Source organism: Bombina bombina, chromosome 11 (genome assembly GCF_027579735.1).
Source record: "Bombina bombina isolate aBomBom1 chromosome 11, aBomBom1.pri, whole genome shotgun sequence".
Taxonomy (NCBI): Eukaryota; Metazoa; Chordata; class Amphibia; order Anura; family Bombinatoridae; genus Bombina; species Bombina bombina.
This window is the reverse complement of record NC_069509.1, coordinates 185031870-185049119: the sequence shown is the minus strand read 5'-3', so window position 1 is coordinate 185049119 and position 17250 is coordinate 185031870. Positions and strand designations below refer to the sequence as shown.

The following is a 17250-nucleotide window of genomic DNA, read 5'->3' as shown; positions in this document are numbered from 1 at the left end:
AGGAACGGAGAAACAACAGATGACATGGTCAGTAGATAAGGGAGAACATAAAATCCACAGAGTCACTGAAAAGAGAAAAAATGCAAAGTAACAACAATCCCAGAAAAGGAAAATCATTTAGATGAAATTTCCAGAAAACAAACTCTTATTAATATATAATGGGAGGGAAAAGAAGGGGGGGATATTCGCCTCCTGTCTTTAATAAAATCAAGATTATTTATTCACCATAGGCTATAATAATCTGAATTTTATGGCAAGACAGGAGGCTTCATATTTTGCATTTTTAAAGCACTTACATACAAAAGATTCAAAACAAAATAAACTATTTCAAACATTTGTCAGAGTCGAAGCTCTGATGTCCCTCTTGATAACCCTGAGGAAGGAGGGTTCTTTAAACCCCATTTTACCTCTGGGGAGGAGGTTATATCACCCCTATGTGAAACAGCCCTCGAACTGGAGTTATGCCTCTATGTGAGACTGGAAGATATAGGGTCTTCCCAAACCAATTGCGAGGATAAAAGAGACTCTGATATTGAGCTACAGAGTTTAGAGCAAGTCTCATAGGAATTAAGGGATACCTCTGAAAAGGGATTAAGGATAATTTAATACGTTGGCCATAGCTGATACAAACTTTTAAAGGCAAAAAAACTACTTAGCAGAAGGAAGAAGATAGAAAACAGAAATACACAAGGAAATGACATTTTCAAAGGAAGAATAAAACTAGGAAAATAAAGGACTAAAGAACCTAGGAAAGAAACCTATATACTGGTTTATAGTATACTCTAAAACAGTGATAAACAGATTAGTGATCTTAAGCAAAGATAATCAAATTTCATTAAAATTTGAGGGGGAAAATGAATACATGACCTGCTGTCTGGAAGCAGCTAAGAAAAGAGGAAGTGCTGGACTTGTTCATTATAGTTTATTAGGCTGCTGTGTGCTGATTGGTGCAGTCTTGTTCATTACAGTTTATTAGGCTGCTGTGTGCTGATTGGTGCAGTCTTGTTCATTACAGCTTATTAGGCTGCTGTGTGCTGATTGGTGCAGTCTTGTTCATTACGTTATTATTTTTTCTCTGTATGTTTTCTTTGCTGCTGTTTGGATTTAGTAAAGATCAGTGGCGTCACTAGGGGGGTGCGGGGGGGGTGGACCGCACCCAGGTGACACCCTCCAGGGGGTGACACCACAATCACCACATTAACGTCGATGACATTTTTTTTTTTTATTACTTGTGGAGACTGGCACAGCTTTTGCCTTGTTGTAAGAAGGGCCAAGGGGTCCACCATTAATGCTGCCTAAGGCAGATGCGGGTTGTTCTCAGCACACCCGGCCCTGGGAACAGGGCACCAGTGTCAGCAGGGCAGCGCTCCCGGCTTCCCAAACTAAGAGCCTCGCGCATAAACCTGCCCAGGTGATATAACACAGTGCTGCATGCAGGCTTAACAGTCTAGCAGTGGCGGTCAGAGCAGTGTCTCTGAGACAGAAGGACTGAAGACTGAAGGATATGCACGCAATATGGATGTGTGCCCTGTGCCGCCAGCGCCAAGACCAAGTAAGTCCTGGGAGTCTGTCTTGTCAGTTCAGCTCGTAACTGAGTCTGTAGACAGTTTCTGTATAATTTAGACTAGAGTACAAATATGGTGGTGTCACTGGTGTTGTTTCTACATATGTAGCAGTGAGAGACTCAGAGTACAGTACAAATATGGTGGTGGTGTTTGTATACAGAGCACAGAGGTAGACTTTTCCTGACTTGACCCCCCACACACACCTACTGTTTACCTGTACAATGATTTAACCCCATTGCTGCCAATGAACCAGGCTTATGTGAAGCCCTCCTTGGAAGGTAAGTGGTTAATACAAAGATGGGGTTAAAAGGACATAAACAAAAAAAAACATAATTTATGTAAGAACTTACCTGATAAATTCATTTCTTTCATATTGGCAAGAGTCCATGAGCTAGTGACATATGGGATATACAATCCTACCAGGAGGGGCAAAGTTTCCCAAACCTCAAAATGCATATAAATACACCCCTCACCACACCCACAATTCAGTTTAATGAATAGCCAAGCAGTGGGGTGATAAAGAAAGGAGTAGAAAGCATCAACAAAGGAAATTTGGAAATAATTGTGCTTTATACAAAAAAGCATAACCACCATTAAAAGGGTGGGCCTCATGGACTCTTGCCAATATGAAAGAAATTAATTTATCAGGTAAGTTCTTACATAAATTATGTTTTCTTGCATGTAATTGGCAAGAGTCCATGAGCTAGTGACATATGGGATATCAATACCCAAGATGGTGAGTCTTCCACTCAAGAGTCACTAGAGAGGGAGGGAATAAAAATAAAAACAGCCATATTCCGCTGAAAAAATTAATCCACAACCCAAAACAAAAAAAAGTTTATTTCATCTTTGAAAGAAAAAATCTTAAATCAAAAGCAGAAGAATCAAACTGAAACAGCTGCCTGAAGAACTTTTCTACCAAAAACTGCTTCCGAAGAAGCAAATACATCAAAACGGTAGAATTTAGTAAATGTATGCAAAGAGGACCAAGTCGCCGCTTTGCAAATCTGATCAACTCTAGCTTCATTCTTAAAAGCCCACATCAGGAAACTGATCTAGTAGAATGAGCTGTAATTCTCTGATGCGGGGCCTGACCCGACTCCAAATAAGCTTGATGAATCAAAAGTTTCAACCAAGAAGCCAAGGAACTAGCAGAAGCCTTCTGACCTTTCCTAGGACCAGAAAATAAAACAAATAGACTGGAAGTCTTCCTGAAATCTTTAGTAGCTTCCACATAATATTTCAAAGCTCTTACCACATCCAAAGAATGTAAGGATCTCTCCAAAGAATTCTTAGGATTAGGACATAAGGAAGGGACAACAATTTCTCTACTAATGTTGTTAGAATTCACAACCTTAGGTAAAAATTGAAAAGAAGTCCACAAAACTGCCTTATCCTGATGAAAAATCAGAAAAGGAGACTCACAAGAAAGAGCAGATAGCTCAGAAACTCTTCTAGCAGAAGAGATAGCCAAAAGGAACAACACTTTCCAAGAAAGTAGTTTAATGTCCAAAGAATGCATAGGCTCAAATGGAGGAGCCTGTAATGCCTTCAGAACAAAATTAAGACTCCAAGGAGGAGAAATTGATATAATGACAGGCTTAATACGAACTAAAGCCTGTACAAAACAGTGAATATCAGGAAGTATAGCAATCTTTCTGTGAAATAAAACAGAAAGAGCTGAGATTTGTCCTTTCAAGGAACTTGCAGACAAACCCTTATCCAAACCATCCTGAAGGAACTGTAAAATTCTAGGAATTCTAAAAGAATGCCAGGAGAATTTATGAGAAGAACACCATGAAATGTAAGTCTTCCAAACTCTATAATAAATCTTTCTAGAGACAGATTTACGAGCTTGTAACATAGTATTAATCACTGAGTCAGAGAAACCTCTATGACTTAGAACTAAGTGTTCAATTTCCACACCTTCAAATTTAATGATTTGAGATCCTGATGGAAAAACGGACCTTGAGATAGTAGGTCGGGCCATAACGGAAGTGGCCAAGGCGGGCAACTGGACATCCGCACCAGATCCGCATACAAAAACCTGTGTGGCCATGCTGGAGCCACACTGTTCCATGATGATTTTGGAGATCACTCTTGGAAGGAGAACTAGAGGCGGGAAGATGTAAGCAGGATGATAACACCAAGGAAGTGTCAGTGCATCCACTGCTTCCACCTGAACATCCCTGGACCTGGACAGGTATCTGGGAAGTTTCTTGTTTAGATGAGAGGCCATGAGATCTATCTCTGGAAGACCCCACTTCTGAACAATCTGAGAAAACACATCTGGATGGAGAGACCACTCCCCTGGAAGTCTGGCGGCTGAGATAATCCGCCTCCCAATTGTCTACACCTGGGATATGCACTGCAGAGATTAGACAGGAGCTGGATTCCGCTCAAGCAAGTATCCGAGATACTTCTTTCATAGCTTGGGGACTGTGAGTCCCACCCTGATGATTGACATAAGCCACAGTTGTGATATTGTCTGTCTGAAAACAAATGAACGGTTCTCTCTTTAGCAGAGGCCAAAACTGAAGAGCCCTGAGAATTGCACGGAGTTCTAAAATATTTATTGGTAATCTCACCTCTTGAGATTTCAAAACCCCTTGTGCTGTCAGAGATCCCCAAACAGCTCCCCAACCTGAAAGACTCGCATCTGTTGAGATCACAGTCCAAGTTGGCTGAACAAAAGAGGCCCCTTGAACCAAACAATGGTGATCTATCCACCATGTCAGAGAGTGTCGTACATTGGGATTCAATGATATTAATTGTGATATCTTTGTATAATCCCTGCACCATTGATTCAGCATGCAAAGCTGTAGAGGTCTCATGTGGAAACGAGCAAAGGGGATCGCGTCCGATGCTGCAGTCATGAGACCTAAAACTTCCATGCACATAGCCACTGAAGGGAATGACTGAGACTGAAGGTGCCGGCATGCTGCAACCAATTTTAAACGTCTCTTGTCTGTTAGAGACAGAGTCATGGACACTGAATCTATCTGGAAACCTAAAAAGGTGACCCTTGTCTGAGGAATCAAGAAACTTTTTGGTAAATTGATCCTCCAACCATGTTTCCGAAGAAACAACACTAGTTGATTTGTGTGAGATTCTGCAGTATGTAAAGACTGAGCTAGTAACAAGATATCGACCAAATAAAGAAACACTGCAATACCCTGTTCTCTGATTACAGATAGTAGGGCACCCAGAACCTTTGAAAAGATTCTTGGAACTGTTGTTAGGCCAAATGGAAGAGCAACAAATTGGTAATGCTTGTCTAGAAAAGAGACTCTCAGAAACTGATAGTGTTCTGGATGAATCGGAATATGAAGGTATGCATCCTGCAAGTCTATTGTGGACATATAATGTCCTTGCTGAACAAAAGGCAGAATAGTCCTTATAGTTACCATCTTGAAAGTTGGTACTCTTACACAACTATTCAAAATTTTCAGATCCAGAACTGGTCTGAACAAATTTTCTTTCTTTGGTACAATGAATAGATTTGAATAAAACCCCAAACCTTGTTCCTGAGGAGGAACTGGCATGATTACCCCTGAAGACTCCAGGTTTGAAACATACTTCAGAAAAGCCTGAGCTTTTACTGGATTTCCTGGGATGTGTGAGAGAAAAAATCTTCTCACAGGAGGTCTTACTTTGAATGCTATTCGATACCCTTGAGAAGCAATGCTCTGAATCCAATGATTTTGGACAGATTTTATCCAAAAATCCTTGAAAAACCTTAATCTGCCCCCTACCAGCTGAGCTGGAATGAGGGCAGCACCTTCATGCGGACTTAGGGGCAGACTTTGGTTTCCTAAATGGCTTGGATTTATTCCAATTTGAGGAAGGCTTCCAACTGGAAGCAGATTCCTTGGGAGGAGGATTGAGTTTTTGTTCCTTATTCTGACTAAAGGAACGAAAACGGTTAGAAGCCTTAGATTTACCCTTAGGTTTTTTATCCTGAGGCAAAAAAACTCCTTTTCCTCCAGTGATAGTTGAAATAATAGAATCCAACTGAGAACCAAATAAATTATTACCTTGGAAAGAAAGAGATAGTAATCTAGATTTAGATGTCATATCAGCATTCCAAGATTTAAGCCACAAAGCTCTTCTAGCTAATACAGCTAAAAACATGGATCTAACATCAATTTTGATAATATAAAAAATGGCATCACAAATACAATTATTAGCCTGTTGCAGTAAGCGAGTAATGCTAGATATGTCAGGATCCAATTCTCGTTGCGCTAAATTCTCGAACCAAAAAGTCGAGGCAGCCGCAACATCAGCCAAAGAAATAGCAGGTCTGAGAAGATGACCTAAATATAAATAGGCCTTCCTTAGATAGGATTCAAGCTTCCTATCTAAAGGATCCTTAAAGGAAGTACTATCTTCCATAGGAATAGTGGTACGTTTAGCAAAAGTAGAAATAGACCCATCAACTTTGGGGATTTTTTCCCAAAACTCTATAGATTTTGCTGGTAAAGGATTCAATTTTATAAACCTTGAAGAAGGAATAAAAGAAGTACCTGGCTTATTCCATTCCCTAGAAATCATATCAGAAATCCCCTCTGAGGAAACCACAGGAGGTTTAAAAACAGTATTTAAACGTTAATTAGACTTAACGTCAATAGGACTGGTTACCTCAATATCCAAAGTAATTACCACTTCTTTTAATAAAGAACACATATACTCTATTTTAAATAAATAAGTAGATTTGTCAGTGTCAATGTCTGAGGAAGGATCTTCTGAATCAGATAGATCCTCATCAGAAGAGGATAAATTATTATGTTGCCGGTCATTTGAAATTTCATCAGCTAAATGAGAAGTTTTAAAAGACCTTTTACGTTTATTAGAAGGTGGAAATGCAGACAAAGCCTTCAGAATAGAATCAGAAACAAATTCTTTAAAATTTACAGGTATATCATGTACATTAGAAGTTGAAGGAACTGCAACTGGCAATGTACTATTACTGATGGAAACACTATCTGCATATAAAAGTTTATCATGACAACTATTACAAATGACATTTGGTGGAATAATTTCTACACTTTTACAACAAATGCACTTAGCTTTGGTAGAACCAATGTCAGGCAGCAATGTTCCAGCAGAAACTTCTGAGGCAGGATCAGATTGGGACATCTTGCTCAATGTGAGAGAAAAAACAATATATAAAGCAAAATGATCTATTTTCTTATATGACAGTTTCAGGAATGGGAAAAAATGCAAAAGCATAGGCCTCTGATAGAGAAAAAAGCAAGAGGCAAACATCAATGGGGTATTGAAATAATGAAAAAAATTTGGCACCAAGCATGACGCACAACGTAACGTAAACTTTTTTGCCGCCAAAAAATAACCGGAAATGACACACTCGCGTCACTAATGATGCCGCCGTGTAAAAGGCCTCGGCGTCACGTATGACGCCAGAAATTACGAAGTTGCGTCATAAACGTCTCTTTCCGCACCAAACTATTTTTTGCGCCAAGAATGACGCAATGAAGTTTAGCATTTGATGCACCCGCGGGCCTAATACCCACAATAGCAAGAAGTAGTCAATTGAAAAAAAGACTAAAACCCCAGGTAAGAAATACATTTCTTGAAATATTTAAATTCCCCAAATATGAAACTGACAGTCTGCTGAAGGAAATACATGAACCTGACTCATGGCAAATATAAGTACAATACATATATTTAGAACTTTATATAAATGCATAAAGTGCCAAACCATAGCTGAGGTGTCTTAAGTAATAAAAAACATACTTACCAAAAGACACCCATCCACATATAGCAGATAGCCAAACCAGTACTAAAACAGTTATTAGTAGAGGTAATGGTAAATTGAGAGTATATCGTCGATCTGAAAAGGGAGGTAGGAGATGAATCTCTACAACCGATAACAGAGAACCTATGAAATAGACCCCCGTTAGGGAAATCATCGTATTCAAATAAGTGATACTCCCTTCACGTCCCTCTGACATTCGCTGTACTCTGAAAGGAATCGGGCTTCAACAATGCTGAGAAGCGCATATCAACGTAGAAATCTTAGCACAAATTTACTTCACCACCTCCATAGGAGGCAAAGTTTGTAAAACTGAATTGTGGGTGTGGTGAGGGGTGTATTTATAGGCATTTTGAGGTTTGGGAAACTTTGCCCCTCCTGGTAGGATTGTATATCCCATATGTCACTAGCTCATGGACTCTTGCCAATTACATGAAAGAAAGTTAAAATTGCTATAAAATTCTTAACTGCGGGTAGAAAAAGCTTTGCAATGTGGATATTTTTTTCTGTTTTCTTGCACTGTTTTTCTTTTTCTTGCACTGCTACAGAATAGTTGAAGTACAATAAGGAGATTTAAAAAAAATAAAAAAAATGACCCTGCAACATTCAATTCAGCTATTCAGGTGCTTATTTATATTCCCCTAATTGTCCACAGAAAATGATATAAAATAAACATAATTTAGGCCTTTTAAGGTGTATGTTCTAGCAAAACAATGCAAACTTTGCTAAAAAGGACAACTTTAAACACTTTTAAACAATTATTTCTCCTGTTAAGTGTGGTCAGTCCACGGGTCATCATTACTTCTGGGATATTAACTCCTCCCCAACAGGAAGTGCAAGAGGATTCACCCAGCAGAGCTGCTATATAGCTCCTCCCCTCTACGTCACCCCCAGTCATTCTCTTGCACCCAACGAATAGATAGGATGTGTGAGAGGACTGTGGTGATTATACTTAGTTTCATACCTTCAATCAAAAGTTTGTTATTTTATAATAGCACCGGAGTGTGTTATTCCTTCTCTGGTAGAATTTGAAGAAGAATCTACCTGAGTTTTTTCTATGATTTTAGCCGGCGTAGTTAAGATCATATTGCTGTTTCTCGGCCATCTGAGGAGAGGTAAACTTCAGATCAGGGGACAGCGGGCAGATTAATCTGCAAAGAGGTATGTAGCAGCTTATTATTTTCTGACAATGGAATTGATGAGAAAATTCTGCCATACCGATATAATGTAAACTCAGCCTTAAATGCAGTAGCAGCAACTGGTATCAGGCTGTCATGTATGTATATTTTACACTTCAGTATTCTGGGGAATGGCACTTCACTGGAATTATACTGTATGCATAAGACTTTAGCCTAATTTGCAGGGACTAGCAACAGGCTTTTTAATAACACTTAATTTATTTAATGTTAAACGTTTTTTGCTGGCATGTAAAATCGTTTAATTTTCTGAGGTACTGGGTGAAAAAATGTTTTGGGCACTAATTTTTTTCCACTTGGCAGTTGTTTTATTTAATTTATGACAGTTTACTGATCTCTCTCACTGTTGTGTGTGAGGGGGAGGGGCCTTTTTTGGCGCTTTTGCTACGCATCAAAAAATTCAGTCAGAAATTTATTGTCTTCCCTGCATGATCCGGTTCATCTCTACAGAACTCAGGGGTCTTCAAAACTTGTTTTGAGGGAGGTAATCACTCACAGCAGAGCTGTGAGATTGTAGTTGACTGTGATAAAAAACGTTTATTTCTGTATTTTGTTTCTGCTATCAGGGTTAGTTATCCTTTGCTAATGGGAGCAATCCTTTGCTAAAATTGTGTTTTTACAAAGATTTGATGCTATAACTTTTCAGTTTATTAATTTTCAACTGTCATAACTTTTTCTGTGCTTCTTATAGGCACAGTATGTTTCATATTATAGTAAATTACTTGAAAAGTATTTCCAAGTTGCTAGTTTATTTGCTAGTGTGTTAAACATGTCTGATTCAGAGGAAGATATCTGTGCTATATGTGCTAAAGCCAAAGTGGAGCCCAATAGAAATTTATGTACTAGCTGCATTGATGCTACTTTAAATAAAAGTCAATCTGTACAAATTGAACATATTTCACCAAACAACGAGGGGAGAGTTATGCCGACTAACTCGCCTCACGTGTCAGTACCTGCATCTCCCGCTCGGGAGTTGCGTGATATTGTAGCGCCGAGTACATCTGGGCGGCCATTACAAATCACATTACAGGATATGGCTACTGTTATGACTGAAGTTTTGGCTAAATTACCAGAACTAAGAGGTAAGCGTGATCACTCTGGGGTGAGAACAGAGTGCGCTGATAATATTAGGGCCATGTCAGACACTGCGTCACAATTTGCAGAACATGAGGACGGAGAGCTTCATTCTGCGGGTGACGGTTCTGATCCAAACAAACTGGATTCAGACATTTCAAATTTTAAATTTAAGCTGGAAAACCTCCGTGTATTACTAGGGGAGGTGTTAGCGGCTCTGAATGATTGTAACACAGTTGCAATACCAGAGAAAATGTGTAGGTTGGATAAATATTTTGCGGTACCGTCGAGTACTGACGTTTTTCCTATACCTAAGAGACTTACTGAAATTGTTACTAAGGAGTGGGATAGACCCGGTGTGCCGTTCTCACCCCCTCCGATATTTAGAAAGATGTTTCCAATAGACGCCACCACACGGGACTTATGGCAAACGGTCCCTAAGGTGGAGGGAGCAGTTTCTACTTTAGCTAAGCGTACCACTATCCCGGTGGAGGATAGCTGTGCCTTTTCAGATCCAATGGATAAAAAGTTAGAGGGTTACCTTAAGAAAATGTTTGTTCAACAAGGTTTTATATTGCAACCTCTTGCATGCATTGCGCCTGTCACGGCTGCAGCAGCATTTTGGTTTGAGTCTCTGGAAGAGACACTTGAATCAGCTCCATTAGATGAGATTACACACAAGCTTAAAGCCCTTAAGTTAGCTAACTCATTTATTTTGGATGCCGTAGTACATTTAACTAAACTTACGGCTAAGAATTCCGGATTCACCATTCAGGCGCGCAGAGCACTGTGGCTAAAATCCTGGTCAGCTGACGTTACTTCTAAATCTAAATTGCTTAATATACCTTTCAAAGGGCAGACCTTATTCGGGCCCGGGTTGAAAGAAATTATCGCTGACATTACAGGAGGTAAAGGCCATGCCCTGCCTCAAGACAGAGCCAAACCTAAGGCTAGACAGTCTAATTTTCGTTCCTTTCGTAATTTCAAAGCAGGAGCAGCATCAACTTCCTCTGCACCAAAACAGGAAGGAGCTGTTGCTCGCTACAGACAAGGCTGGAGACCCAACCAGTCCTGGAACAAGGGCAAGCAGGCCAGGAAACCTGCTGCTGCCCCTAAGACAGCATGAATTGAGGTCCCCCGATCCGGGAACGGATCTAGTGGGGGGCAGACTTTCTCTCTTCGCCCAGGCTTGGGCAAGAGATGTCCAGGATCCCTGGGCGTTAGAGATCATATCTCAGGGATACCTTCTGGACTTCAAATCCTCTCCTCCAAGAGGGAGATTTCATCTGTCAAGGTTGTCAACAAACCAAATAAAGAAAGAGGCGTTTCTACGCTGCATACAAGATCTTTTATTAATGGGAGTGATCCATCCGGTTCCGCGGTCGGAACAAGGACAAGGGTTTTACTCAAATCTGTTTGTGGTTCCCAAAAAAGAGGGAACTTTCAGGCCAATCTTGGATTTAAAGATCCTAAACAAATTCCTAAGAGTTCCATTGTTCAAAATGGAAACTATTCGGACAATTTTACCCATGATCCAAAAGGGTCAGTACATGACCACAGTGGATTTAAAGGATGCTTACCTTCACATACCGATTCACAAAGATCATTACCGGTATCTAAGGTTTGCCTTTCTAGACAGGCATTACCAGTTTGTAGCTCTTCCATTCGGATTGGCTACGGCTCCAAGAATCTTCACAAAGGTTCTGGGTGCTCTTCTGGCGGTAATAAGACCGCGAGGAATTTCGGTAGCTCCGTACCTAGACGACATTCTGATACAAGCTTCAAGCTTTCAAACTGCCAAGTCTCATACAGAGTTAGTACTGGCATTTCTAAGGTCGCATGGATGGAAGGTGAACGAAAAGAAGAGTTCTCTCTTTCCACTCACAAGAGTTCCCTTCTTGGGGACTCTTATAGAAATGAAGATTTACCTGACAGAAGACAGGTTAACAAAGCTTCAAAATGCATGCCGTGTCCTTCATTCCATTCAACACCCGTCAGTAGCTCAATGCATGGAGGTGATCGGCTTAATGGTAGCGGCAATGGACATAGTACCCTTTGCACGCCTACATCTCAGACCGCTGCAATTGTGCATGCTAAGTCAGTGGAATGGGGATTACTCAGACTTGTCCCCTACTCTGAATCTGGATCAAGAGACCAGAAATTCTCTTCTATGGTGGCTTTCTCGGCCACATCTGTCCAGGGGGATGCCATTCAGCAGGCCGGACTGGACAATTGTAACAACAGACGCCAGCCTACTAGGTTGGGGCGCTGTCTGGAATTCTCTGAAGGCTCAGGGACAATGGAATCAGGAGGAGAGTCTCCTACCAATAAACATTCTGGAATCGAGAGCAGTTCTCAATGCCCTTCTGGCTTGGCCCCAGTTAACAACTCGGGGGTTCATCAGGTTTCAGTCGGACAACATCACGACTGTAGCTTACATCAACCATCAGGGAGGGACAAGAAGCTCCCTAGCAATGATGGAAGTATCAAAGATAATTCGCTGGGCAGAGTCTCACTCTTGCCACCTGTCAGCAATCCACATCCCGGGAGTAGAGAACTGGGAGGCGGATTTCCTAGGTCGTCAGACTTTTCATCCGGGGGAGTGGGAACTTCATCCGGAGGTCTTTGCCCAAATACTTCAACGTTGGGGCAAACCAGAAATAGATCTCATGGCGTCTCGACAGAACGCCAAGCTTCCTCGTTACGGGTCCAGATCCAGGGATCCGGGAGCGGTTCTGATAGATGCTTTGACAGCACCTTGGACCTTCGGGATGGCTTATGTGTTTCCACCCTTCCCGATGCTTCCTCGATTGATTGCCAGAATCAAACAGGAGAGAGCATCAGTGATTCTAATAGCGCCTGCATGGCCACGCAGGACTTGGTATGCAGATCTAGTGGACATGTCATCCTGTCCACCTTGGTCTCTACCTCTGAAACAGGACCTTCTGATCCAGGGTCCCTTCAAACATCAAAATCTAATTTCTCTGAAGCTGACTGCTTGGAAATTGAACGCTTGATTTTATCAAAACGTGTTTTTTCTGAGTCAGTTATTGATACCTTAATACAGGCTAGGAAGCCTGTTACCAGAAAGATTTACCATAAGATATGGCGCAAATACTTATATTGGTGCGAATCCAAGAGTTACTCATGGAGTAAGGTTAGGATTCCGAGGATATTGTCTTTTCTACAAGAAGGTTTAGAAAAGGGTTTATCCGCTAGTTCCTTAAAGGGACAGATTTCAGCTCTGTCCATTCTTTTACACAAACGTCTGTCAGAAGTTCCGGACGTTCAAGCTTTTTGTCAGGCTTTAGCTAGGATCAAGCCTGTGTTTAAAACTGTTGCTCCACCATGGAGTTTGAACTTAGTTCTTAATGTTTTACAGGGTGTTCCGTTTGAACCCCTCCATTCCATTGATATCAAGCTGTTATCTTGGAAAGTTCTGTTTTTAATGGCGATTTCCTCGGCTCGAAGAGTCTCTGAGTTATCTGCCTTACATTGTGATTCTCCTTATCTGATTTTTCATTCAGACAAGGTAGTTCTGCGTACTAAACCTGGGTTCCTACCTAAGGTGGTCACTAACAGGAATATCAATCAAGAGATTGTTGTTCCATCTTTGTGTCCTAATCCTTCTTCGAAGAAGGAACGTCTTCTACACAATCTAGATGTAGTCCGTGCCCTGAAATTTTATCTACAGGCAACTAAGGATTTTCGACAAACGTCTTCCCTGTTTGTCGTTTATTCTGGTCAGAGGAGAGGTCAAAAAGCTTCGGCTACCTCTCTCTCTTTTTGGCTTCGTAGCATAATACGGTTAGCCTATGAGACTGCTGGACAGCAGCCTCCTGAAAGAATTACAGCACATTCTACTAGAGCTGTGGCTTCCACTTGGGCCTTTAAGAATGAGGCTTCTGTTGAACAGATTTGCAAGGCTGCAACTTGGTCTTCTCTTCATACTTTTTCCAAATTTTACAAATTTGACACTTTTGCTTCTTCGGAGGCTGTTTTTGGGAGAAAGGTTCTTCAGGCAGTGGTTCCTTCCGTATAAAGAGCCTGCCTGTCCCTCCCGTCATCCGTGTACTTTAGCTTTGGAATTGGTATCCCAGAAGTAATGATGACCCGTGGACTGACCACACTTAACAGGAGAAAACAAAATTTATGCTTACCTGATAAATTCCTTTCTCCTGTAGTGTGGTCAGTCCACGGCCCACCCTGTTTTTTATGGCAGGTAAAAAAAATTTGAATTATACTCCAGTCACCACTACACCCTTTGGCTTCTCCTTTCTCGTTGGTCCTTGGTCGAATGACTGGAGGTGACGTAGAGGGGAGGAGCTATATAGCAGCTCTGCTGGGTGAATCCTCTTGCACTTCCTGTTGGGGAGGAGTTAATATCCCAGAAGTAATGATGACCCGTGGACTGACCACACTACAGGAGAAAGGAATTTATCAGGTAAGCATAAATTTTGTTTTTTTCTATAGAACTCTACGAGTGCAGTGCTTGCTTTTTGACGGCTGTATAATATTCACTTACAAAACCTTTGGAAACAAATAGTTGATATTTTCCTCCGATTAGATAATTTCATTGCTACTGTTAATGCAATAATACAAGATTAATCTGCGCTTCTATAGCAAATAAACATAGGCCATGAGTGAAGAATGGAGTTATTATGGTAATTATATTATATTTTGTGAACTGTTATGATTATGAGAGTAAAAATATGGTGGTAGTGCATTACATAAATACCCCTCTATATATCCTGTTACCAGTTACCCCATAACCATATAAATACAATAACCCTTTATCCCATAAATACCCCTCTAACTATAAATAGCACTTCTACAAAATGAATACTCCTGTTACCCCAGAAATGCTCAACTAAACATATCGATACTAACCAATAAATACCCTTGTTACCCTACATTCCCCATAAATGTTCTTCTAACCCTATAAATAACCCTGTTATCCAATAAATACCCTTGCTACCCCATAAATGCCACTCTTACCCCCATATACACTCCTGTTATCTCATAAATGCCACTCTTACCTTATAAAAATATGTAACTCCATAAATGCCTGTATTGCCATTGAAATAGAATTGTTGCCCTATTAATGCCTCTCAGCCTATAAATACAAAGAGGATATTTCACTTTAATTAACAAGTTTACATTGTTCAATTGGTATTCTTTTCTGAAAGAACATATCCTCAGCAGCAGCAACAATTATGCACTACTGGGAGCTAGTTGATTATTGGTGACTACACACATTTGTTTCTTGTCATTGGCTCACCAAATGTGTTATAAAGGAGATTGGAGTTGAGATTTCCAAATAGCGTTAGTAAAAGAAAAAAAAAAATTCTTGGGGGGTTACACCATGACTTACCGCACCGGGTGACACCAAGCCTAGTGACGCCACTGGTAAAGACTTGATGCAAAATATGAAGCCTCCTGTCTTGCCATAAGATCAGCAGTCCACAGCACCTTGGTTATAATGAATCTCTTTTATTCAAGACAGATAAAACACAATATGCAATGTTTCAGGGTTCCCCCTTAATCATGCAGGCTTTACACATTTTTAGTGCACATATGGTACAAACACATATAGGGGATTAAAAAACAGGCAGATATCCATGCTTAAGTTGTATGGGCTGTAGCTCTATCATTAAGGGAGAATTTTTTCATTATCCACATAATGGAAGGAAATTTTAAATTAATGGTTACCATACATCTGAATCAAAATATGTTGTTTATCTAATCAAATGCCCATGTTCCCTAATTGATATAGGGGAGACCACAAGAAACGTAAGGGATAGACTTAGCCAACATAGATCAAATATTAGATGTAAAAACCAGGAAGCCCCACTTTCTAACCATTTCCTAGAAACAGGACACAAGATTAGACAAATGAGGTGGAAAATCATATAGGGCCCAAACGTAATGGTATGGATAGAGAGAAATTATTAAAGCAGAGAGAAATTAATTGGATACATGGATTATAGACATTAAGACCTAAGGGTTTTAAGGAATATGACTTATCTGTCTTCTTTTAATAACATAAACATTTCCATGCAATGTTTATAGTCAAGAGTAGCAGAAACCTTTTTGTAGGTAAATACTATGTAGTTAGTATTATCTTTTTAATAAGTTGCAATGTAAATACCAATGTATTTGGTGATAATTACAAATATGTAACAAAATGTGAAGTATATAGTATAGGTCCACTAGAGGGCATCAGAGATTCAGCAATAATGAGATTGGTGCCAAAATTACCTTTAAATATGTGGACTAAAGATGTGTAAAGCATGCATGATTAAGGGGGTAACCCCGAAACGTAGCATATTGTGTTTTATCTGTCTTTAATAAAAGAGATTCATTCTAACCAAGGTGCTGTGGACCGCTGATTATGGAAATATTTTTACATGGGGATAGTTTAAGCCCATTATTACATGAATGTATGTTTCTATTTTGACAGCCTGTGTAGAAATCTTTTTAGCAAATAACTGATACAATTAAAAACAGTTGGCTAGATTACGAGTTGTGCGTTAGGGTTAAAAAGCAGCGTTGGCCGGTCCTAACGCTGCTTTTTAACGCCCGCTGGTATTACGAATCTTGCAGGTACAGGCTCACCGCTCACTTTTTTTGCCAGACTTGGAAATACCGCAAATCCACTTACGTAAATTGCATATCCTATTTTTTCAATGGGACTTGCATAGCGCCGGTATTACGAGTCTGACAAAAAGTGAGTGGTACACCCTCTCCTGTCAAGACTGGTACCGCATTTTAGTTAAGAGTTTTACACTACAACGCCGTAGCATAAAACTTTTACCTAAAGTGCTAAAAAGTACACTAACACCCATAAACTACCTATTAACCCCTAAACCGAGGCCCTCCCACATCGCAAACAGTAAAATAAAATTTTTAACCCCTAATCTGCTGAACCAGACATCGCCGCCACTATAATAAATATATTAACCCCTAAACTGCCGCACTCCTGCCTCGCAAACACTAGTTAAATATTATTAACCCCTAATCTGCCGTCCCTAACATTGCCGACACCTACCTACATTTATTAACCCCTAATCTGCCGTCCCTAACGTCGCCGCCACTATATTAAATTTATTAACCCCTAAAACTAAGTCTAACCCTAACACCCCCTAACTTAAATATAATTTAAATAAATCTAAATAAAATTACTATCATTAACTAAATTATTCCTATTTAAAACTAAATACTTACCTATAAAATAAACCCTAAGCTAGCTACAACATAACTAATAGTTACATTGTAGCTATCTTAGGGTTTATTTTTATTTTACAGGCAAGTTTGAATTTATTTTAACTAGGTAGAATAGTTACTAAATAGTTATTAACTATTTAATAAACTACCTAGTTAAAATAAATACAAAAGTACCTGTAAAATAAAACCTAACCTAAGTTACAATAATACCTAACACTACACTATAATTAAATAAATGAAATAAATTAAAACCAATTAAATACAATTAAATTAAATTATCTAAAGTACAAAAAACCCCACTAAATTACAGAAAATAATAAACAAATTACAAGATTTTTAAACTAATTACACCTAATCTAATCCCCCTAACAAAATAAAAAAGCCCCCCCCCCCTAATAAAAAAGCCCTACCC

The 17250-nt window shown here is 39.8% G+C and overlaps 1 protein-coding gene across 1 annotated transcript in view; it reads left to right on the top strand.

Annotated features, from left to right (window-relative positions):
* LOC128641799 (lipopolysaccharide-induced tumor necrosis factor-alpha factor homolog) overlaps window positions 1–17250 on the top strand; it is a 165240-nt gene that overhangs the window by 76572 nt on the left and 71418 nt on the right. The window lies entirely within an intron of this gene.